Here is a 23807-nt window from a genome sequence, read left to right as displayed (position 1 = left end):
GATAAGGTTATGTCCTTTGGGCCTTTATATAGGTGCGTGAGAAGATGGCCTCCTGCCTGGATGATCCTCAGTGGTCTGGGGTGCAGGCTTCAAACTTGTAGCTGTCTGGCAATAAAGTGGTTCAATTTCACCTTCTGGGCAATACTTGCTTTTTTTCCACACCTACCGACCACATTGGAAGGTGTGAGGTCTTCTGAATGATGCTCCCACTCCAGAACCTGCAGCCTTCTAGCTCCCCATTGACCCTCTTGCCAGGTGAGCCTCTGCCTGGGGTTCATTTCTTCATGGGAATATCAGAGATGATTGTAAAAGATGAAGAATATTTCTTCTACACAGTTCCAGGTTATTCATGTGTGTTTCTCCCTTTCACTGGCTTATTCAGTCAGTCTTTCATGCACTCATTTATTTCATCAGGCATGCACATTTCCATGAAATATTTGCTCATTTTCTCATCACCTCATTCAACAACCATTTGTGGAGTAGATTCTCGTTGCGTCAACCCAGGAATCAAAATATTGAAATTTGCAAAATGAGGGGCTGAGGATTTAGCTTAGTGGTTCTGCTGCCTGCCTCACAAGTGCAAGGTCCTGAGTTCGATGCCGGCACCAAAAAAAAAAAATTTCAAAATGAGAAAATACTTAAGCAAGAAGTAAATCTCTTACTCAACATTCAGCTCAACAAAGACAAACCCAGGGGCAATGAGGTGGAACATTCTGAAAGCCACAAACCTGGACACTCTGAAATGGAAACAGCAGAAATAACAGAGCAGATGAATGAGGCTCTAGAAAAAAATGAAACCAGAAATAATATCTCAGATAACTACTGAGATTGGTGACCATAATGAAGGATAAGGTTAGTGACCATAATGCAGATACAGATTTTAAAAAGTACAGGAATGTGCTCACTTCAGCAGCACATATACTAAAAAGTACAGGAATCCAGGAACATGGTGGAAACCACAAATGCCCAAAATAGGAAAGAAATGGAATCCGCAAAACACATTCAAACAGATATCCAGGAGATTCAAAGTTACATAGAAAGGAAACACAGTAGAATGAGCCAATGTGAGGATAGAATATCAGATAGAGAAGGCAGCATTACAGTCAGTGATAGTGAAAAGAAAGATTTCTTAAAAATAGCAAGGGACAGGGATTTATCTCAGTTGCACCACACCTGCCTCCTAAGCGCAAGGTCCTGAATTGGATCCCCAGCACCAAAAAACAAACAAATAAACAAAAAGAAAACAAAGGAAAATAGCAAGGGACCATGAGAAATCAAACCAGCAGCTACTAGATGATTCAAAGAACAATAACATAAGATTGCTTCGAGTCGATGAAAAAGCAGGAGATAGTGCAAATGACATAAAACATGTGTTCACAGAAGTCATGGTAGAAAACTTTCCAAAGAGGGAAAAAGAGTTTAACATACAGATAAGTGAGGCATATAAAACTCCAATTAGCCATGATAAGAAAATATCTTCACGAAGGCATATAATAGTCAAGATTCCAGAAATTCAGCACAAGAACAGAAAATTAAAAGCTGTTGGAGAAAAGAAACAAATCAGCTATATAGAAAGCCCATCAGAATCGCAGCAGATTTCTCAACACCTTGGAGTGATGTATTTCATGCCCTAGAGGAAACAACCTCCAACCCAGATTGATGTGTCCCCCAAAACTATCTTTCAAAATTGATGGAGAAATAAAATACTTCCATGACAAAGAACCCATGAGGAAGTTGAGGAACACCAAACCAGCACTCCAAAGTGTTTTGAAGGATATTCTAGAAAGCTAGATCAAGGATTACAACTCCATGATGCCAAACAGAATGAATCCACCGGGCAAGGCAACAAATTCAAAAGAACAGGAAAGAAGTAACAAAGGGAGCCAACAACAACACTGTGGTTTTTGTATCACCCCCTCCTGAGGCTGGCATCAGATCTAGGCCATCCCCTGGAGAACCTGTGAGGTTCTCAGGAGAATTCCACATGTAGGCCTTTAGGAACTGTTCTGAGCATGTGTTCCTGGATCTTGTGCCGCCTCCTTTCCCAGCTGGTTTTAGCCACACCCTATCATCCTGTCTCAGTCACATTATGTAATTCAAGAAGGCCCTGGATTCACTGGGTATCCCAGGCTGGCCTCCAACTTGAGGTGATTCTTCTTCCTCAATCTCCCAAATGCTGGGATTACAGGCTTGAGCCACAACTCCTAGCCAAGAAGTATTTCTTTTCTTTTCCTTTCTTTTGAGAGGAGGTCTTACTGTGTAGTTTGAGCTGAGCTTGAATTCACTATGTGGTGCAGGCTGGCCTTCAACTCTTGGGCGAACCCTCTGGTTCAGCTTTCTGAGTGCTGGGATTACAGGCATGCATCATGATGCCCGGTGCTTAACATGATGATTTTTTTTTCTTTTTAAAAATGAATACATTTCAGATATTCATAATGAGAGCATTCATGGTAAGGAATTTGTACCTGTATGTGACATATCTTGCTTCATCCTTTTTTTCCCCATTCCTCTCCACTCCCATCAACCCATGAGTTTTTTTCTCTGAAACTGAGGTTTCACTTTGGAGAAAGGAATTCCTTTCTCTTTAACACCTGACCAGGTCCCTGAGTGCTTCTTCCCAGAATGCACTATGTAAATAGCCACCATCCAGAGTGAAAATGATTCATGCCATAGGACAGAGCAGAGAGAACTTTGAAATGTCATTTGTGGTGACGATTACATGAAAAGAATTTATAGGTGGTGAAATTAACTCTCTCCCACTTTCACAAGGTGTATCACCATACTGGAAAAAGTTATGTCGTTTGGGCCGTTATATGGGTGTGTGAGAAGATGGCCTCCTGCCCGGATGATCCTCAGTGGTCTGGGGTGCAGGCTTCAAACCTGTAGCTGTCAGGCAACAGAGTGGTTCAATTCCACCTTCCGGGCAATACTTGCTTTTCTCCCCCACCCTCAAACCACACTTGAGGCTGTGAGGTCTTCCAAGAGACGATCCCCCAAGCACCTGGAGAGGTTGCTTCTGCCTTCTACATCCCCATTCACAGTCTAGCCAGGTGGACTTCTGTCTGCGGTTCCTTTTTTCTCAGGAATGTCAAAGATGACTGGAAAAGATGAAGAACATTTCTTCTACACAGCTCTAGGATATTCATGTGGGCCTCTCCCATTCACTAGCTCATTCAATCAGTCATCCACACACTCTTGTATTTCATTATGTACTTCTTCCTCAAATATTTGCTCATTTTCTCTTTCTGTCATTCAACAGCCATTTGTGGAGTGGCTGCTTCAGACCAGCCCTATCTCGGGTGCTGCTGGGGACACAGGTCTGATGACAGTCCCCGCCCTGGCCTCAGGGCTGAAGCAATGCAGTGGGAGCTGTAGACTAAGCGATCCTGACATTGCCCATTGAATTATGAAGCACAGAGTTAGTGACTGCTGGAAAAGAAAGTACAGAACGCAGGAGGCCAGCAGAGAAGGAAACCTGACCTAGTATCAGGGTGAATGGCACTGGGGCAGACACTGGAAGGATGAGAGGGATTTGAGATTGGCTTGGAGAATGCTTTCTGTGCTGTTGCATGGTTTATTACAGTGTTCCATCTTTATTCACATTCATGACTCTGTGTATGTGTGTGTTTATGTTTGTGTGTAGTCCTACTAGCATCTAACCTCACTGTGTCTTGCTAAAAGGAAGCCAAATAATGGTTTCCAAGAGAAAAATAGACCCCTTGGCCTGGTGGATGTATTTTTCAGTTCTTTTTATTGGTGACGGTGCAGAATCAAGGGGGAAGGGGAGCAGCCCAGTACCATCTACCCCAAACCCCAGCCCCAAGGTCAGATGCCAAATAGAAAAAGAAGCACAAATACATCATGGAGTGGGAGGGGCTTGGGGATTCAATAAACTGTGGTTGGCAGGGACTGGTCCAGCCCAAACTCAACACTTGCACCCAGGATTCTCAATTGTACAGACTGTAAAAATTGACCATCTCTCAGGCTTCCTCAGAAAACTAGTATCTTAGGTCCTCAATTAACCTGGTAAGGACACAGCTGGAGCATCAGAGACACTCACAAAGGACACAGGTGTGCCTGGTGAAAGGAGCAGAGGAGAAACACACAGGGAGCCAGCTGGAGACTGTTGGACCAGCCGGGTTGCTGAGACATTCAGAGAAGGGACAGCTAGAGATGGAGAGAGACAGCCCCAGACAGACTGATGCCAAGTTACAGGCATTTCCAACTCCACCGCCTGCTTTTAGATGTGCAAGTGCTCACACTCACACACACACGCACACACCCATATATAATATATTTATTTATACATAATAGATATAAGTGCCTTTTGGGAATCAGGGAAGGGATAAATAGGTAAGGGCGGGTCTGATTTAGGGCCGGAGATGTGGGACAGGGCGTGGAATATTGTCCATGGGACACAGAGAATGACAGGGCCACCCTCATTAAAAAACAGAAATTTGCCTCATGGTGAAATTTTCACTCACGGGTGACTCGAGGAGAGGTGAGGTGTGAGAGGCAGAACTGAAATTCTGATCTGAGGGAATGGAGGGATGGGACTGGGGGAGCCCAGCCTCTCCTCTCCATGTTTGCCAGTCCCAAAATATTGGGTGTCCAGGGGGCCAAAGCCTCAGCCCTTCAAACTTCTCCTGAAAATGTCAAGCCGCTTACTCCCTTTCTAGAAGGGACTGATGCAGGGTGCACAGGGCAGGGAGAAGTTGGCATCCTAGGCTGGGAAAGGTGGGGGCATTCAAGAACAAGGCCAGGGGTCCCGAGGGTCCAAATGGATGCATCACTGTCATCCCCCTTCTTGACTCTGACACTCCTTGAATCTAACTCACGGGTGAAGGAGGAGGAGATAGGTAAGGGCTTGATGAGGCCCAGGGAAGGCCTTGGGGAGTCAAGGTCCTGTCCCCCAGGCCCACCCCAGAACCCTGATGCTCATTCACAGTATCAAACACTCCAGCAGGAAGGTGTCACACTGCCTCCAGCTGCTTGAACTGAGAAAGGTCAACAAAGATGACCTCAACCTTCCAAGTGCTGAGGTTACAGGCCTGAGCCACTCTGCCTAGTCAGGAGTTTCTTGGTTTTTTGTTTTTGCTGTTGTTGTTTGAGACATGGTCTCAGTGTGTAGTTTGAGCTGGGCTTGAACTCACTATGTGGCCCAGGCTGGCCTTGAACTCCTGGTTGATCTTCCTGGCTCAGCCTTCTGAGTGCTGGGATTATAGGCATGTACCACCATGCCTGGCACTTGAACTGGTTATTTCTTTTTTTTCTTTTTAAACATTCCCATAGTTTAGATATACATCATGATAACATTCATCACAGGGAATTTGTACATGCACATGATGTATCAGGCTTATCCTTTTTTCCCCATTTACCGCCTCTCCCATCAACCCATGAGTTTCTTTTCTGAAACTGAGGTTTCACTTTGGAAAAAGGAATTCCTGCCTCTTTAACACCTGCTCAATTCTCTGAGCACTGCTACCCAGAATGCAGGGCGCTATGTAAATAGCCAATTACCAGAGTCAGGATGATTCATGCCATGCAACAACACAGAAAGAACTTTGAAATATTATTTGCTGTTACAGTTACATAGAATTTGTAGGTATTGAAAATAACTCTCTCCCATTTTCCACAAGGTGTATCACCATACTGGAAAAAGTTAGGTCCTTTGGGCCTTTATATGGGTGCATGAGAAAATGGCCTCCTGCCCGGATGATCCTCAGTGGTCTGGGGTGCAGGCTTCAAACCTGTAGCTGTCTGGCGACAGAGTGGTTCAATTCCACCTTCCGGGCGATAGATACTTGCTTTTTTCCCGAACCTGCCGACCACCTTGGAGGGTGTCAGCTCTGCCAAGATGCACTCCCACACCCGCACCTGGAGAGGTTCCTGAGCCTTCCACATTCCCATTGACACTCTTGCCAGGTGGGCCTCAGCCTGTGGTTGCTTTCTTCTCAGCAAGAGCTAAGATGACTGGAAAAGACAAAGAACGTTTCTTCTACACAACTGCAGGATATTCAGGTGGGTTTCTCCCCTTCACTGGCTTTTCAGTCAGTGGAGGTGCGGCAAAGGGTGTGGGGCACTTTGGAGATTGAATCCAAGGCCTGGGCAGCGAGCTAGATCTCCAGCCTTTTTAAACTTTTGAGGCCGGTTGTCACTATGTCACCAGATTGCCTGGACTGGGCTGGAACTTGAGATCCACTTGTCTCAGCCTCCCAGAGTGCTGGGCTCACAAGCACTCACTTGGATGCTGGGCCCTAAATGCCTCGCGAATCCCTCTCCTTCCTGTCCTGTGCCCCTTGGTCTTGTTCCGGGCCTGTTCTCTAGCCTTGCTGTAGTCTCAGTCACATTCAGCCTGATGGTTAGAGGAGCCAGTGAGCACTAAGAAGAAAGAGGGCATGAAAGTGTGCTGACATGCTGCAGGGAAAAGTAAAAGCACCTAAGATTCTGTTGTTTACCATGACAAAAACCATGGGAGGTGTGAGACATGAATCCTGTGTAACTCTGATTGCTTGTGCCTACATCTGAGTGAATAAAGCCAAGGTGCACCAGTCTCTTGGGGCTTTATGTGGAAGGGAGTCAAGAGCTTCCTGGGGCTCCATATTGTAACCTGATTGTGTTTCTCTTTACTTTTTATCCTTGTCACCACTTGGTTATGTTCAACGTCATAGGCTGGTTCCTACAGGTAGTGTCTATACCCAGAGCTGATCAAGGAAGTTCACCCAGGGAAAAAGTGTATTGAATCAGTGATGGGGAGCTTACTGTGGAGATTTGATGGCTGGAAAAAGAAAATGACGGAAGCAAAAAGAACAACAACAAATGACAAAAAGAAAACAATGAAAGGAAAAGAAAAAGAAAAAAGGAACATGAGTGGGTATAGTAGAGTCACCCAGGGTAATGTGGCAGAGTTCATTGATTGAAGTACAGTGTTATATCTCTTTGGTGGAAATCTGTTGTGTCATCTTGGTACTCAAGTTAGTACCCAGTTCATTTCTCATATGTTGCAAGACGTTATCAAACATAATCCTGGGTTTCTTCAGATGGATACTTTTGAAGTAGAATGTTGAGATCGAGTAGGAGAGGGTTAGGAGTGTGCTTCTACCCAGGGCTTTGATATCTCCCCTAAAACCTTCTCCACATGGAGCTTGGTTCATACAGTTCTTTGCCCTTTAACTGGGGGGGATCATCCTACACCTAGCACACCCTTGAGAGAAGATGAAGATGAGGGTGAAGAGCCCTGGTCCCCTTCTCTTCCTGCTCCTCTTCCTCCATTTGTGGTTGAGACAGAAGTAGTGTCTCCTTATCAAAGATTGGATAGAAAGGCTGTACTTAATGGAGAGCCCTTCAGGGCCTAAGCCTTTCTAATTAATTTTCATCCTGACCCTAACAATCCATAACACATGTTCATAAGCAAAATCCTCTGGAGTATAAGCTGCTCAAACAATTAAAATCCAGTGTCATGAGCAACGGGGTTCAAGGACCTTTCACGTTAGGGTTATTGATGTCTGTAAATAGGAGATTTGTGCTTGCCTCTTTTAGACATTAAGCATTTAGCCAAGTCCTGCCTCTCTTCAGGGCAATAGTTAACTTTTTAAGTTAACTTTCAAGACTTAGCAGATGAGCAAGCTTGACAGACTCAGGCAACAGTGATATAGGGGAAGAGATGTAACTCCCAAACCTTGTAGATATCCGAAACACGAGTGCATGTTCTCTAAAATTGAAGAATGAATTCTAGAAACAACGGAGATTAAGAGTAGGAAAAATTTATTGGGAGAAAGAAAGCTTCTGCCTAAGAGAGACAGAAGGGGGTCCGGAAAGTGGGTTGCCCACTCACCCCACTTTTCAAAGATGTTTTATATGGCAAAGCCATGTGGTGAGGCGGGTACAAAGTGGGACAAAACTATAAGACCCGGTGGAAATTTACAAGGTGGGCATGAGGTGGGACAAAACCATGACCAACCAATAAGATTACAAGTACAGTCACCCAGGTAATATTGATTAAATGGGGATCAAATGGGAAAACAAGTCACATACAAGGAATTTCCCACTTAGAATATCAGTCACTGCTATCTGCTAAGTTGTTTATTTGAGTCTGCTCTGTTTTCCTGATATGGGTATTCACCACTATAAATTTCCTTGTAGGACTGCTTTCATTGTGTCCCATAAGTTTCAATATGTTATACTGTCATTATCATTTAATTATAGAAATTGTCTGATTTCTTCTTTGATTTCATCTGTGACCCACTGGTTGTTGATGAGGGTGTTACTTAATTTCCATGTGTTTATGACGTTCTTGTGATTTCATTTGCCATTGATATTCAATTTTTTTCAGTACTGGGAATTGAACTCAGGACCTTGCACTTGTGAGGCAGGTGCTGGAACCACTGAGCTAAATCCCTGGCCTGATATCCAATTTTATTGCACTACAGTCTGATAATATGCATGGGATTATTTCAGTTCTTTTGCATTTACTTAAACATGTTCTATGCACTACTATGTGGTCTGTTTTGGAGAACATCCCATGTGCAGCTGAAAAGAATGTGTATTCTGATGTTGTGGAGTGGAACACTCTGTAGACATCTACTAGGTCCATGCATTCAAAAGTTTGGTTTGGCTTTAATATTTCATTGTTGATTTTTTGTCTAGTTGATCTATCTATTTGTGACAGTGGGGTATTGAGGTCTCCCATTACAACTGTATTACTGATTTTATGATTTTTTTATGTCCATTAATATTTGTTTTATATATTTGAGTGTACTGCTATTTGGTGCATATATTTATGATTGTTATCTCTTCCTCTTGGATTGTTCCATTTACAAGGATGTAGTGACCTTTGTCTCTCTTAATCAGTCTTGGCTTGAAATCCACTTTGTCTACAAATAGAATAGCTACCGCTGATTTTTTCCAGGTTTCTGTCACATGGAATATTGTTTTCCATTCTTTGACTTTCAGTCTATGAGTTTGTTTTTTAATTAAATGTGTTTCCTGTGTGCAGCATATTGTTGGATCTTGCTTCTTGATCCATTCTGCCAATCCGTTTCTTTTCTTGCATTCTTTTTTTTTTTTTTTTTTGTACTGGGGATTCAACTCCGGTCCTTGAGCTTGTGCAGCAGGCGGCAAAACCACTGAGCTAAATCCCCAGCCCCAATCCGTTTCTTTTGACTGATGAATTGAGACCATTAAAATTGATGGTTATAACTGATGTGTATTGTCTTATTTCTGTTATGTTATTTTTCTGTTGTTGGCTTTCTTCTTTCCTTTTCTGTTTAATTTCTTACCTTGCCTGATGGATCCATCCTGTTGAGTATCATGGAGTTGTAATCCTTGTTGTCTCTTTCTAGGATATCCTTCAGGATACTTTGGAGTGCTGGTTTAGTGGTCATGAATTTCTTCAGGTGTTCTTTGTCATGGAAGTACGTTATTTCTCCATCAATTTTGAAAGGTAGTTTTGCAGGATACATCAATCTGGGTTCAAGTTTATTTTCCTTTAGGAATGGAAAGACTTCACTCCAAGCTCTCCTTGACTTGAGAGTTTGTGTTGAGAAATTTGCTGTGATTCTAATGGGCTTTTCTTTATAGATTTGTTTCTTTTCTCTAACTGCTTTTTTTAGTATATGTGCTGCCAAAGCAAGCACCTCTAACTGCTTTTAATATTTTGTCCTTGTGTTAAATTTCTGGAAATTTGACTTATATTCCTTGGTGATGATTTTTTTTTTATGACTAATTGGGTTTTTTTTTTTTTCTGTACCAGGGATGGAACTCGGGACCTTGTGCTTCTAAGGCAGTTGGCAGAATCACTGAGCTAAATCCCCAGGCCGACTAATTTGAGTTCTATATGCCTCACTTATCTGTATGTCAAACTCTTTTTCCCTGTTTGGGAAGTTTTCTACCATTACTTCTGAGAATAGGTTTTTCATGTCATTTGCACTATCTACTGCTTTTTCATTGACTCTGATCAATCTTATGGTATTGCTTTTTGCATCATCTAGCAGCTGCTGGATTAATTTCTCATTATTCCTTGTTATTTTTTTTTTAAATCTCTCTTTTCATGATCATTAACCACAATCCTGGCTTCTCTATCTGATATTCTGTCCTAATATTGGCTCATTCTGCTGTGTATACTTTCGATGTTATTTTTAGTCTCCTGGATATCTGTTTGAATGTGTTTCATGGATTCCATTTCTTTCCTATGCTGGGTATTCATGGTTTCCATCATGTTTCTGAGCTCTTCTATTTTTTTATCTGTGTCTGCTCTAGAATCAGTAAGCATGTCTTTCATTCTGTTCACCATCTCTGTAGTTATCTGTGAAATTATTTCTGCTTTGATTTTTTCTAGAGCCTCATTCATCTGCTTTATTACTTCTGCTGTGACCACTCCAGAGAGTCCAGGTGTGTGGCTTTTAGAATGTTCCATCTCATTGCCCCTGGGGTTTGCCTTTGGTGAGCTCAAAGTCTGGAGAGGGGGTGCATCTTCTTTAAGTGTCTTCTTATTTTCTATTTTTTAATGTTTTATTCCTGGGTTGATGCTTATAAATTTCTTATGGTGAGTTGATTTATTGCCAGTATTCAGAACCCTTAGAAAATGACTACTTCTCAGAAGTGTCTTCCAGGTGTAGCTGGCTTTTGAGTTTTGAGTTCGTCGTAATAACCTCTCTTCACTTTGTTTGGGATGAAAAGTTTCTGCCTACTTGTCCAGTTCTTTGGCACTGGGCTACAGGTGTTTTTTGAAGATCCTTAGGCATTCTCAGTCTTGGTATACCAGGAAGAATAACTAGTTAGCACAATTATGTTACCTTGGCTAAAGTAGTACAATCAGCAATAACAATAGCATCAAATACAGCCTAGAAAATGAATAGTTACCACCGTCACTATTAACTAGATTTGTGGTTATATAATGAAAACGAGAACAAATCTGAAAATTGTATGCAATAAATAAGGCCTTAATATGGCAATTTTACTTTTAGGGGAGAAGATTTAAAAGGGGTTGTGGGTAAAAAACAGAAGAAAAGAAAGATCAGAAGGAAGGCTTGAGGACAAACTTAGGAAAATTGGTGAAGAAGATCAGTGAGAAAGAGAAAAGGAAAACAAAAACAAAAACAGAACAGAAAAACAACAAAAAAACCCTAGAAACCATGTTCAAATGGGGCCATGGATGTAGCTCAGGGGTGCTCAAACAATCAAGAAAAACAAAAAAGAAGGATCAGAAAGGAGAAAAAAAGAAAAAAGAAAAAAGGAAAAAGGAAAAAGAAAAAAGAAAAGGAAATAAAAACCCCAAAATGTCCAATTCAAGGTATGTCTCTGCTGTCACTGGTAGGCAGCAAGGGCAAGCAGAGTCCAGAGCCAAATTGATTAATCCCAGCAAGCCAGCTACAGCTTCACAGTGGGGTAGTGGATAATCTCAGGCAGCCTGCCCCTTTAGTTCCTCTGAAGTTCACACCAGTTTCTGACTATGAGACTGGAACCAGATTCCTTGAGCCTACAACAGTCTGTGTCTCCTGCCAGCTTGAGTTCTGCTCCCTGGCCTCCTGCTGACCTGAACTCAGAACCTGCACTGAGGCACTAGGAGCCACTGGATGGAGATGGCCCTAAGCTGTTCTGAATTCCAAGCTCAGTTCAGCCCTTTCCAAGATGGCTACTGGTCAATCACCCTCTCCTGGGTGAGGTCTGAACCCAAATAACTCACCAGCCACTGCAGGCCACTCTGTCCACTGCTCTATTCAACTGATGTGTTTCTCTGTGGAGGCCTCTAGTGTCACCAGGAGTCACCCTGCATCTGCAGTTTCAGCCCACTGTTCCTTCAGAGTGTTGGGGCTCTGGGAGAGAGTGCTACTTGCTACCTCCCTCCTCTTTGTTAAAAGTCTCTCTCTTCTCTCTCCCTGTGGACTTCTGTAGGGAACAGGGAAAGGAGATGTTACCAGAACCTCTGCAGTAAGTCCTAGTCTCCTGTGAGCCATGGCAGCACAAGGCAAATTACAGGAAAGATAGAAAAATGAGACTGAGAAGAAGCTGAGCTTTGGGTCTGATCAGTGCTGCTCTGGGCAGCAAAGACTAAAGCCCCCACCTCACGTCACCTTTTATTCAGTACATGGGGAGAAACAAATGGAACAAATGACTTGCAGAGAGTTCAGTACATCTGCGTAAACAAGATGTAACAATCCAAGAACAATGAGGAACTGAGTAGATGAAGATTGTGTTCCTCCCAGGATGTCTTCAGCTGGTGTAATCTTGTCCTGGAGAATCACAGCATCACCGTATCATTGAGGTCTCAGTTGTGACCAGAGGCCAAAATGGAATTATGTCTCCGAATGCCATAGCTGGGCTGTAGGCAGGAGAACTAGGCTAAACAAATGATTTTACCCTAAAATTATGTAGCATTGCTCCCGACAGACTTCAATTTTCAGATCTTTCCCATGAACCTACTTCCTTCTTTCTTCTCCTCCTCAAGCTGCTATACTCCAGTGTCAGGACACCAAATCTCAGAGAGGGTCTTTCTCTGCTGCTCACCACCCTCCCATCTTCTGGGCCAATGTTTGGTTTTTGAACCTGGAGATTATATTGCTCAACTAATTATTTTAGTGACTGTTAAAACCACAGCTATTAGCTGAGAAACTAAAGGATGTAGTGGCACATACCTATAAAAGACTGTTTTTCACTCAAGATATCACAAATTGGAAAATTGCTACTCCTAGACTTTTGGCTCAAAGACCAGAATTGGTTGCTGTGATTGCCATATTAGAATGTACTGTGGCAGAACCTGTTAACATTTTATGTGATTCCACCTATGTAGTTAATATCACTAATGGTTTAGAGAAAGCCACTCTAAAATGTAGTTTATATCCCTCTCTGTTTCATTTGTTTTTGTGACTGCAGGCAGCCATTCAGAGTAGCTGTTCAGAGTAGGATTGCAGGCAGTTGTTCAGAGTATATCCTTTTATATAGGTCATGTGTGCTCACACTCTGGGCTTCCTGGACCAGTGGCAGAAGGAAATTGTCACACCAATAGACTCATTGCTTTGATTTTTCAACAGGCAAAGCTTTCTCACTCTTATTTCCATCAAAGTACTCAAAACTTTCCAGATCACAGGCATGTCACATTGTAAAATCTTGTCCAACATGCCAAACTGTACCTACATCAATTCCATCAGTAGGCTATAATCACCGAAGCCTCCAGTCAAATGAGGTATGGCAAATGGATGTAACACATATATCCCAATTTGGCAGTCTTCAGTATGTGCATGATAGTATAGATACTTATTCCCATTTTATGCATGCTATTCACCATGCAGGCAAGACAGTGGGGCATATACAGCAACATTATCTCTTGCCATTTGCAAAGATGAGAGTTCCGAAGAAAATAATAATGGCCCTGCCTATGTAAGTGGACACTTTCAAAGATTTTTGCAGCAATGGAATGTTATTTATCCCACTGGAATTCCTTGTAATTCACATGGACAAACTATTGTTGAGCATACACATTAAACTTGAAATTAAGAAAACAAAAAGGGGGAATAATAGGTTGACCTTTTGGCTGATGTTTGGAGAGAGACTTCTCTATGCCAATGGTCACAATTGAGGTCTCAATCATCAGTGATGTTGTGGCGTCTCTATAGAAGGAAACACTGAGGAATTATGACTCTGGGCAGCCATTCTCTAAGGTCAAAGGTTAGCAAGATAATGCAGGTGGCTTGTTAGTTATAATTTGCACAATAACACAGGTGCCTTGTTAACTTTGACCTTCGCAAGTATACACAGTTACTCCCTTTTCCAAGCCTGGCTCATTAAGTGTATTAGTTCTGCAATTCCTTACATTTACCTTCACAGCCCCTTGCTATGTTGTATAACTATAAATACTAGCTAATCCAGAGCTCCTGGTCTTAGCCAGGACAGATCTAACATCAGGTGGACTTTACCTAAGAGAGAGGTAAAGATCAACTCCCGGCTCTCAAGTAATAAACTATTGTTCCTCTTTTATTCTTTATGTCTTGTTTTTTGTATGCTATTCTTTCATCCCCTGCTGTCCCCTCATCAGGCCACCAGACATCCTCTGGTGACTAGTCAGGCTAGAACCTGTCAACTGGTCTGGCTATCAGCCTTGAAAACAGAGCATTTGTTTATTCACTCAACAAAACTCTGTGTATGTCCTCCACTCCACAGAGACATCCATGTCCGCCTGGCTCCTTCCCACTGCACCCCCTGCTGTAGCGACCCTCAGGAGGGGCCCCAAGCCACCTTCTCTGGTCACTGACTCCCTTTCCTCCTTCCTCGACTTTCCTGCGACCTGGCCCCTGGGACCTCAGGAGACAGATCAGCTGGAGGAAGAAAAGGCAGAGCTGGAGTCGGAGATCGCCGAGCTCCAAAAGGAGAAGGAGCGCCTGGAGTTTGTGCTGGTGGCCCACAAACCGGGCTGCAAGATCCCCTACGAAGAGGGGCCCGGGCCGGGGCCAGGCCCGCTGGCGGAGGTGAGAGATTTGCCGGGGTCCGCATCCGCTAAGGAAGATGGTTTCAGCTGGCTGCTGCCGCCCCCGCCACCACCGCCCCTGCCCTTCCAGACCAGCCAAGACGCGCCCCCCCACCTGACGGCTTCTCTCTTTACACACAGTGAAGTCCAAGTCCTCGGCGACCCCTTCCCCGTTGTTAACCCTTCGTACACTTCCTCGTTTGTCCTCACCTGCCCGGAGGTCTCCGCATTCGCCGGCGCCCAGCGCTCCAGCGGCAGTGACCAGCCTTCCGACCCCCTGACCTCGCCCTCCCTCCTTGCCCTGTGAACTCTTTACACAAACACAACAAACAGACACGCAAGGGAGAGCGATTTGAACGAGGATGAGAGAGGGGAAGAGACAAATTGGGTGCGTGGCCTCCCTGACTCTTCTGTCTGACCCTCTGTCTCCACTGCCGTCGGACGAGAGGACCTCTTGTGTTTTGTGCCACCGCTTGCTTGTTTGTGTGCCTGGGTGAGGCCAGAGAGGATCTCAAGTTCTAGCCCAGGCTGGGCAGTTAAGTGACATAGTAACAACCTGGCTCAATATTTTTATTTTTATTTTTTTTGCGGTACTGAAGATTGAACTCAGGACCTCAGGACCTTGCACTTTTGAAGCAGGTGTGGTGCCACTGATCCCCAGCCCATGGCTCAACATTTTTGTTCATTTGTTTCTTTGTTGTTGTTGTTTTGGTAGCAGGGATCGAACTCAGGACCCTGCGCTTGCAAGGCAGGCGGTGGAACCACTGTCAACATTTTTAAAAGGGCTGGACATGTAGCTCAGTGCCAAGGCCTTGCATTCAATCTCCAGGGCCTCTCCCCCAACCCCAGATCACATGGCCACCACCACAATTTAGGAGGCTGAACTTATGATGTGTCATTGGCTGGGGACAAAGAATTCTAGAAAGCAATACAGAGCAGGGGCTGGTGTTGTGATTGCTCTGGGGCTGCAGCCTCACCAAAGCTAGGGCCCTAGAAGAGAGATCACACCTGCTCCAGCCTCAGTTTGCCAGTGGGTGGAAAGGGGCTCCTGAGTGCCAGCACCTAGTGCACACTGAGCGGTCCCTGCCATGCCCATGGCTACTATTGGAGCTGCCACCTCTGAGCCATGGAAAGCCTCCCCCTTCGGTTCACTGATCCCTCTCATCCTTCCAGTGTCTGCCAGAGTGTTGGTCACCCTGACACCAGGTCAAGTTTCCTTGTCTGTCGGCTCCTGCATTCTGCACTTTTCCTTCCAGCAGTCACCACCTCTGTGGTTCATAATTCAATGTACAATGGCAGGATCCCTAGTCTGTGGCTCCCATTGGACCACTCCCGCCCTGAGGCCAGGGCTGGGCCTGTCATCACCGCTCTGTCCCCAGCAGCTCCCAGTAGAGGACTGGTCCCCAGAAGCCACTCCACAAATGCTTGTTGAATGAGGGAATGTAGAAATGAGCAAATATCTGATGAAAAAGTGCATGTGTGATGGAATACATGAATGGGTGAATGACTGACTGAATAAGCCAGTGAAGGGGAGAAACCCATGTGACTATCTAGACCTCTGTAGAAGAAATGTTCATCATTTTTTCCAGTTACCTTTGACATTCCCCAGAAGAAAGGAGCCGCAGGCAGAGGCCCATTGGGCAAGAGCATCAGTGGGGATATAGAAGGCTGCAGCCGTATCTCCAGGTGCCACCATGGGAGCTTCCCTGGAAGACCTCACACCCTCAAGTGTTGTTTGCAGGAGCAGGAAAAAAGGAAGTATCGCCCGGAAGGTGGAATTGAACCACTCTGTCGCCAGACAGCTACAGGTTTGAAGCCTGCACCCCAGAGGAAGGTGGAATTGAACCACTCTGTCGCCAGACAGCTACAGGTTTGAAGCCTGCACCCCAGACCACTGAGGATCATCCGGGCAGGAAGCCATCTTCTCATGCACCCATATAAAGGCCCAAAGGACCTAACTTTTTCCAGTATGGTGATATAGCTTGTGAAATTGTGGGACAGTTAACTTCAACACCTATAAATTCTTTTCATGCAATCTTCACCACAAATGACATTTCAAAGTTCTCTCTCCCTTGTCGTATGGCATGAATCATCCTCACTCTGGATGGTGGCTATTTACATAGTTCCCTGCATTCTGGGAAGCAGCGCTCAGGGACCTGGTCAGGTGTTAAAGGGGCAGGAATTCCTTTTTCCAAAGTGAAACCTCAGTATAAGAAAAGAAACTCATGGATTAAGGGGAGGGGAAGGAAATGAGAAAAAACGTATAAGCCTGGTATATCATACATATGTACAAATTTTCTATGCTGAATGTTATCATGATGTATATCTAAAATATGGCAATTTTTAAAAGAAAAAAAGAGAAATCATCTCGTCAAGCACCAGGCATGGCGGTCACGCCTGCAATCCCAGCACTCAGAAAGCTGAGCCAGGAGGATCACCCCTGTGTTTAAGGCCACCGTGGACCATGTAGTGAGTTTAAAGACAGCTCAAAGTACACACTGAGACCATGTTCAAAGCAACAACAACAACAATGACAACAACAGCGAAAAAACCCAAGAAACTGTTGGCTAGGCATGGTTCCTCAGGACTATAATCCCAGCACTTGGGAAGTTGAGACCATCCCTGTTGACCTTTCTGGTTTCAAGCAGCAGGGAGCACTGGGATGCCTTCCTGCTGGAATGCTTATTTTTTTTCCCATTAAGTTTATTGGTACATTTTAGGTATAAAATACAATTACAGGGGCCATGGATTTAGCTCAGTGGCTCCGCCGCCTGCCTCACAAGTGCAAGGTCCCGAGTTCGATTCCTGGCACCAAAAAAAAAATACAGTTACATTCATAATTGGGATCTTGTACCTTTACATGAGTATCTTGGTTCTTATTTTTTTCACCTTCCCCTGCCTTCCCTTCACCCCCTCCACCCTTCCCTATGTGCAAAGACTTTGTTTCCATTTTTTTCCTTTTCTCATAGTTTTTCTTTTCCCTTCTTTCCTTTCCCCTAACCCTCCCACTTCCCCTGCTCCTTTAGACCTTTTCTTCCTATTACCCAATATCAGTTATACATTTTTAAAATTACAATATCAAGATCTAGGGGATGTTACCACAGATTTTACAGAATTTAAAAGGATATATAAAGCATATTACAAAAGTCTTTTTTGAAATAAATTTGACAACTTCTAAGAAGTATCTTGGAAGATAAATTAATGAAACTAACCCTGAAGGAAACATAAAATTTGAAAAGCCCCTATTAAAGAAAGTATGTTCCTAGATTGAAACCTACCTATATGACAACAACAGGCTTCTATACATTTTAACTGATAAAATATATCAAACATTTAAAGTAGAAAAAAGAAGGAACACTTCTCCCCTCATTTTAGGAAATCAACATTGTGCTAATACTAAAACTGGATAAAGAAAAGAAAAAAGTATGAACATAGATAGAAATTTGTTTAACAAAACAACTATTAGAAGTCAGATCTGGCAGTATGTAGAAAGTGGTTTTATCATAGGGATGGCAGTGTTGGTTCAGCATTGGGAGATTCACCCCCAAAAGTCATCATTTTCACAGAGGAAAGGAAAAAGCCATACGATCCTATCAGTAGTTGGAGAAAAAGTATTGGATTAAATTCTACAGCTGTTCGTGGTTAAAGCTATGAGGAGACTAGATGCAGAACAGAAACTTCTCAATAGATAAAAGACTTCCAGCAAAAACACCTTATATGAATGGAGACGATACAATGCTTTCTCCCTAAGGTGGGGAAGAAGGGCAGATATGCCTACTCTTCATCTGTCCATTAAACTTTGAAACATAGGCCCAAACCAAAATAGTCTGGCAATAAAACAACCCAATTAGGATAGGACTGGCAAAGTAGAAGTAAAATCTTTATATGTAGATGAAGCGATCATCTACAGAGAAAATACTAAGAAATCTCTAGGAGCCCCTAGAACTTGTATTTGAATTTAGCAGGATTAGAAAACACAAGGTATATATAAAAATTCAGGTCTGTGTATACTTGAAATAAATGAAGAATTAGATATTGAAATTTAAAAGTTATGTAGGAGTACAAAAGACCTAGAAAAGTAAAAAGAAAAAGAAAAAAAAAACAGTACTGGAAGACATTTAGTACCTAATTTTAAGACTTCCTCCAAAGCTATAGTAATCAAGGCAGTGTTGGTGTAAGGAAAGACATATAGACCATTGGAATAAAACAGAGAATCTAGAAATAGAACCACACATATATGGTCCACTGAGTTTTGAAAGATTATTTAATATTAACATTTTATAGAGCATAAACTCAATTTAAGAGCAGAGGAAAAGATAGTGTTTTCAGCAAATGGCACTAGAACACCTGGTATCTGTATATAAAAAATTAAACTCAACCCTTTATTTCCATACATAAAAATAAATTGAAAGGATCTATGAACCTAAATATGAAAGACTAAAACTATAAAACTTTAAGGAGAAATTATAAGGGAAAATATTTATGAATTTAGGGTAGGCAAGAATTTCCTAGGATATAAAATACATGATGTGTAAAAGAAAAAAGTTGATAAATAAGATTCCATCAAAATTTAGAACTTTATTTATTTTTTTTGTACATTTCAGGTATACAATACATTTACATTTATCATTGGGTGCTTGTACCTGAACGTGATGTATCTTAGTTATTATTTTTTTCCCATTACCTATGTGCCCTTCACCCCCATCACCCTTCCCTATTTACATAGACTTTGTTTCCATTTTTTTTCCTTCTCATAATTTTTCCTTTCCTTTCTTCCCTTTCCCCTTCCCCTCCCATCACTCCTCCACCTTTAGACCTTTTCCTATTTCAAATTATCAATTATTCGTTTTAATCATTTTCATCCTTATTTATACTTTCAGTTTCTCACACTAGAGATACTATTTGGTATTTACACGTGTGTCCTATTTATTTCACTTAAGAGTATGACCTCAATATGCATCCATTTAGCTATAAATGACTCTAGTTTCTCATTATTTATGGCTGAGTAGTACTCCATTTTATAAAAAAACCCCACATCTTCTTTATCCAGTTTCCAGTTGATGGGCACTTGGGCTGTTTCCAAACTGTAGCTATTACAAATTGTGTCGCTATAAACATAGGTGCACATATATCGCTGTGGTAAGATTCTTTTAATTCTTTGGGGAAGATACCCAGTAGGGGAATAGCTGGGTCAAATGGGACCTCTAGTCCTAGTTCTTTGAGGTATCTCCATACGGATTTCCACAGTGGTTCCACCAGTCTGCACTCCCACCATCAATGGAGAAGGGTTCCTTTCTCACCACACCCCTGCCAGCATTTGTTATTGGTTGATTTCTTGATAGCAGCCATTCTTTGTGGGGTGAGGTGGAATCTCAGTGTTGTTTTCATCTGCATCTCTCAAATGACCAGTGATGTTGAACATTTTTTTCATATAAAATTTAGAACTTTAAATGACATTGTTAAAATGAAAAGTAGTCATTAAACAGACCATACTTATAATGTATATAACCTATAACCAGAATATGTAAAGAACTCTTACAGCTCATTAATAGACAACCCAATTAAAAAGTAGACACAAGAAGATGATAAATAGCCAGTACAGCACAAGGAAAGGTGTGCAACACTAGAATCAGAAAAATACTAATCAGTACAATAACAAGATTGAATTATACACTCATTAGGGGGATGAAGTTGAAAGTTTTAAAAGAACAAATGTTAGCTTAGGTGTGAACCAGTTAGAACTTTCTAATACTGCTAATGTGAATGTAAAATGATGAAATCATTTTGGAAAAAAATACAGAAATTTCTTGTATTACTGTTAAGAACCAACAGTCCTGTTCTTAAGTTTTTACTTGAGAGGAATGAAAACACATGTTCACAACAGATTTGCACATACAAGTTGAGTATTCCTTATCTGAAATTCTTGAGACCAGAGTGTTTCAGATTTTCATTTGAAATCCACTTGATCTACAAAGAGGATAGCTACTCCTGATTTTTTCTTCTTCTTCAGGTTCCTGTCACATGGAGTATTTTTTTCCACCCTTTAACTTTCAGACTATGAGCTCCTTTTTGAATTAAATGTGTTTCTTGTATGCAGCATATTGTTGGATCTTGCTTCTTGACCCATTCTGCCAGTCCATTTCTTTTGATTGGTGAATTGAGACTATTAACATTGATGGTTATAACTCATACATATTGACTTATCATTATCATGACTTTTTCTGTTTGTTGGATTCTCCCCCTTTGCGGTTAATTTCTCATCTCACCCAACGGATTCATTCTGCTGGGCTTCCTGGGTTTGTGATCCTTGTTGTCTTTTCCTAGGATATTGTCTACAATTTTTTGGAGTGCTGGTTTGGTATTCATGAAGTTCCTAAGGTGCTCTTTGTCATAAAAGTATCTTATTTCTCCATCAATTGTGAAAGATAATTTTGCAGGGTACATCTATCTGAGTTGGAGGCTATTTTCTTTTAGGGCTTGAAATACATCACTCCAAGCTCTTCTTGCCTTGAGGGCTTGCATTGAGAAGTCTGCTGTTATTCTGATTGGCTTTCCTTTGTATGTGATTTGTTTCTTTTGTCTAACTGCTTATAGAAGTTTGCTCTTCTCTTGGGTTTCTGGAATCTTAACAATTATATGCCTATATGTACATTTTTAAAATTTATATCTTTATTGGTACATTTTAGGTATACAATACATTTACATTTAAAATTGTGTATACATTTTTTTTTGGTACCAGGGACTGAACTCGGGTCCTTGCACTTGCAAGGCAAGCGACGGAACCACTGAGCTAAATCCCTGGCCCTATGTGTACATTTTTTTTGATCAAGGCTAGTTGGAGTCCTATATGCCTCACTTATCTGTATGTCAAGTTCTTTTCCCCTGCTTGGGAAGTTTTCTGCCATCACTTCTGTGAAGTTTTTTTATGTCATCTGCACTCTCTCCTGTTTCTTCATTGACTCCAATCAGTCTTATGTTATTCTTCTTTGCATCATCTAGCAGCTGTTGGATTGATTTCTCATGGTTCCTTACAATTTTAAAGCAATTTTTCTTTTCCTGGTCACTAATTGCAATCTTATCTTCTATATCTGAAATTATGTCCTCACATTGGCTCATTCTGCTGTGTAGACTTTCAATGGAGTTTTTAATCTCCTGGAAATCCATTTGCATCTGTTTTATGGATTCCATTTGTTTCCTATGTTGGGATTCCATCATGTTCCTGAGCTCCTCTCTAGATTTTTTAATCATGTCTTGTACTATGAGCACAATCTCTGCTGTTATCTGAGAAGTTATTTCTGATTTCATTTTTTCCAGATCCTCTTTTGTTGCCAGTTCAGGGAGTCCAGGCGGTTCAGTATCAGTGTTCCATCTTGTTTCCCTTTGGGGTTGCTGCAGTTGATCTGGAAGTCTGGTTTTGAGACTTGTTTATGTGTCTTCTCATTTTGACAGGGTGGGGAGGGGGTGCTGCTGGTGCCTGCGCAGCTCACCTCCTGTGTGCTGGCGGGGGTGGTATGGTGGCCCGGAAGCCTCCTCTTGTGCGCTTGGGAGCAGCTCACCTCCTGTTGGAATGCTTTATATTGTGAATGAGTGGCCAGATTGTGGGATAGGCCATGTGGGACAGGACTCCCCAAAGCCTCTCCAACTCCTTGCCTGGCTCCTCCTCCCCTCACTAATGAGTTAGACACAAATGAGGGGCAGAATGAAGAAGGGGGTTGATGGTGAACCATCCCCACAGCCTCTTTCACCCTGGGACTCATGGCCTTTTTCTTGAATGGCTTCCCCAGTTTAGGACACCAACTTTCCCTGCCCTTGGTGCCCTGCATCAGTACCTTCTAGAAAGGGAGCCTGGGGCTTGACATTTTCCAGGGAAGATTGAAGGGCTGAAGCTTTAACCCGTGGACCCCCAATATGTTTGGACTGGCAAACATGGAGAGGCTGGGCTCCCCCAATCCCATCCCTCTACTCCCTCAGCTCTGAATTTGGGTTCTGGCTCTCCCATCTCGCCTCTCCTTGAGCTTCACCTGTGAGCGATAATCTCATCATGAGGCAAATTATTACTTTTTAATATGATGGTCACTCTCTGTGTCGCATGGAGAACATTCCATGCCCTGCCCCACATCTCTGGCCCTAAATCAGACCTGCCCTTACCTATTTATTGCTTCCCCAGTTTCTGAAAGACATTTATATCTATTATGCATAAATATATTATATATGGGTGTGTGTGTGAGTGTGTCAGTGTGAGTGCTTCTGCATCTACCAGCATGCCGTGGAGTTGGAAATGTTTCTAGAACTTGGCATCAGCCTGTCTCGGGCTGTCTCCATCTGTTCCTAGCTGTCCCTTCTCTGATTGTCTCAGCAACCCAGTTGGTCCAACAATCTCCAGTCAGCTCCCTGTTTCTCCCCTGTTCCTTTCACCATGCCCACCTTTCTGAGTGTTCCTGATGCTACAGCTGTGTGCTGAGCAGGTTAATTGGGGACCTGAGATATTAGTTTTCTGAGGAAGCCTGAGGGATGGTCAATTTTTACAATCTGTATGGTTGAGAATCCTGGGTGTGAGCGTGATTTTGGACTGGGCCTGCCCCTGCCAACCACACTTTATTGAGTACTCAAATGCTCTCTGACCCCATGTTGTATTTGTGATTCTTTTCTTGCAATTTGTACCAGACTCAGGGGCTAGTGGCTGGAGTGCCTGGTACTGGGCTGCTTCCCTCTTCCCTTGGTTCTGCATTGATGCGAATAAAAAGCTCTGAAAAATGCATCCATCATGCCTCGGAGTCTATTTTTCTCTTGGCACCCATTACTTGGCTTCCTTTCAGCTAGTGAGAGTAAGGTTAGATGCTAGGAGGACTCTAAACACACACACACACACACACACACACACACACGAACACAGGATGGAACTGTTTTTTTTAATGATGCAAAATGTTTATTCCAAGTCAGTTATTTTATGCAGTAGTTTTTCCCCCTGAACAGACTTGTGATAACCATATCTTTTTAAATCTGTAAATAATGTTATCAAAATAATCTTAATCTGTGAAATCTCACAAAAATTTATATTTTACAATCCACCCTGAATATCAAGGCTGCAAGAATAACACATTTCCTATATCCAAATATTTTATAGCTGTACCCACAAAAGGAAAACAAAAACAAAATAAAACATGCTTGGTTAAGGGCTAAGTTACCTGAGCAGCCAAAAATAAAATAAAATATCCAAATTATTAGCATTAATTTAATACAATTATAACTTCAATAGTCACTTCATATTGACAATGATTGCTTGAGCACACGGGTGAGTGCCCCAAGGGCTGGTAGTAGAAGCTGCTGCTGCAGGCCAGCATCTGCTCCT

General features: G+C 42.5%; 4 non-coding genes and 1 pseudogene across 4 annotated transcripts; 4 read left to right on the top strand and 1 right to left on the bottom strand.

Moving 5' to 3' along the window:
- The first annotated feature begins 54 nt into the window (after window positions 1-54).
- Trnastop-uca (transfer RNA opal suppressor (anticodon UCA)) lies at window positions 55-141 on the top strand. Its single transcript has one exon. It is a non-coding gene; the product is annotated as a tRNA-Sec (tRNA).
- A 2698-nt stretch (window positions 142-2839) lies between these two features.
- Trnastop-uca (transfer RNA opal suppressor (anticodon UCA)) lies at window positions 2840-2926 on the top strand. The gene has a single exon. It is a non-coding gene; the product is annotated as a tRNA-Sec (tRNA).
- A 2783-nt stretch (window positions 2927-5709) lies between these two features.
- Trnastop-uca (transfer RNA opal suppressor (anticodon UCA)) lies at window positions 5710-5796 on the top strand. Its single transcript has one exon. It is a non-coding gene; the product is annotated as a tRNA-Sec (tRNA).
- Window positions 5797-14147: 8351 nt separating this feature from the next.
- LOC101720400 (protein FosB pseudogene) lies at window positions 14148-14959 on the top strand (annotated as a pseudogene).
- A 1319-nt stretch (window positions 14960-16278) lies between these two features.
- Trnastop-uca (transfer RNA opal suppressor (anticodon UCA)) lies at window positions 16279-16369 on the bottom strand. Its single transcript has one exon. It is a non-coding gene; the product is annotated as a tRNA-Sec (tRNA).
- Between the last annotated feature and the right edge of the window lie 7438 nt (window positions 16370-23807).

This window comes from Heterocephalus glaber, unplaced genomic scaffold (assembly GCF_053883595.1).
Source record: "Heterocephalus glaber isolate CG9 unplaced genomic scaffold, H.glaber_assembly_v1.0 deba00001744, whole genome shotgun sequence".
Taxonomy (NCBI): domain Eukaryota; kingdom Metazoa; phylum Chordata; class Mammalia; order Rodentia; family Bathyergidae; genus Heterocephalus; species Heterocephalus glaber.
This window is presented reverse-complemented; position numbering and strand designations above follow the sequence as displayed.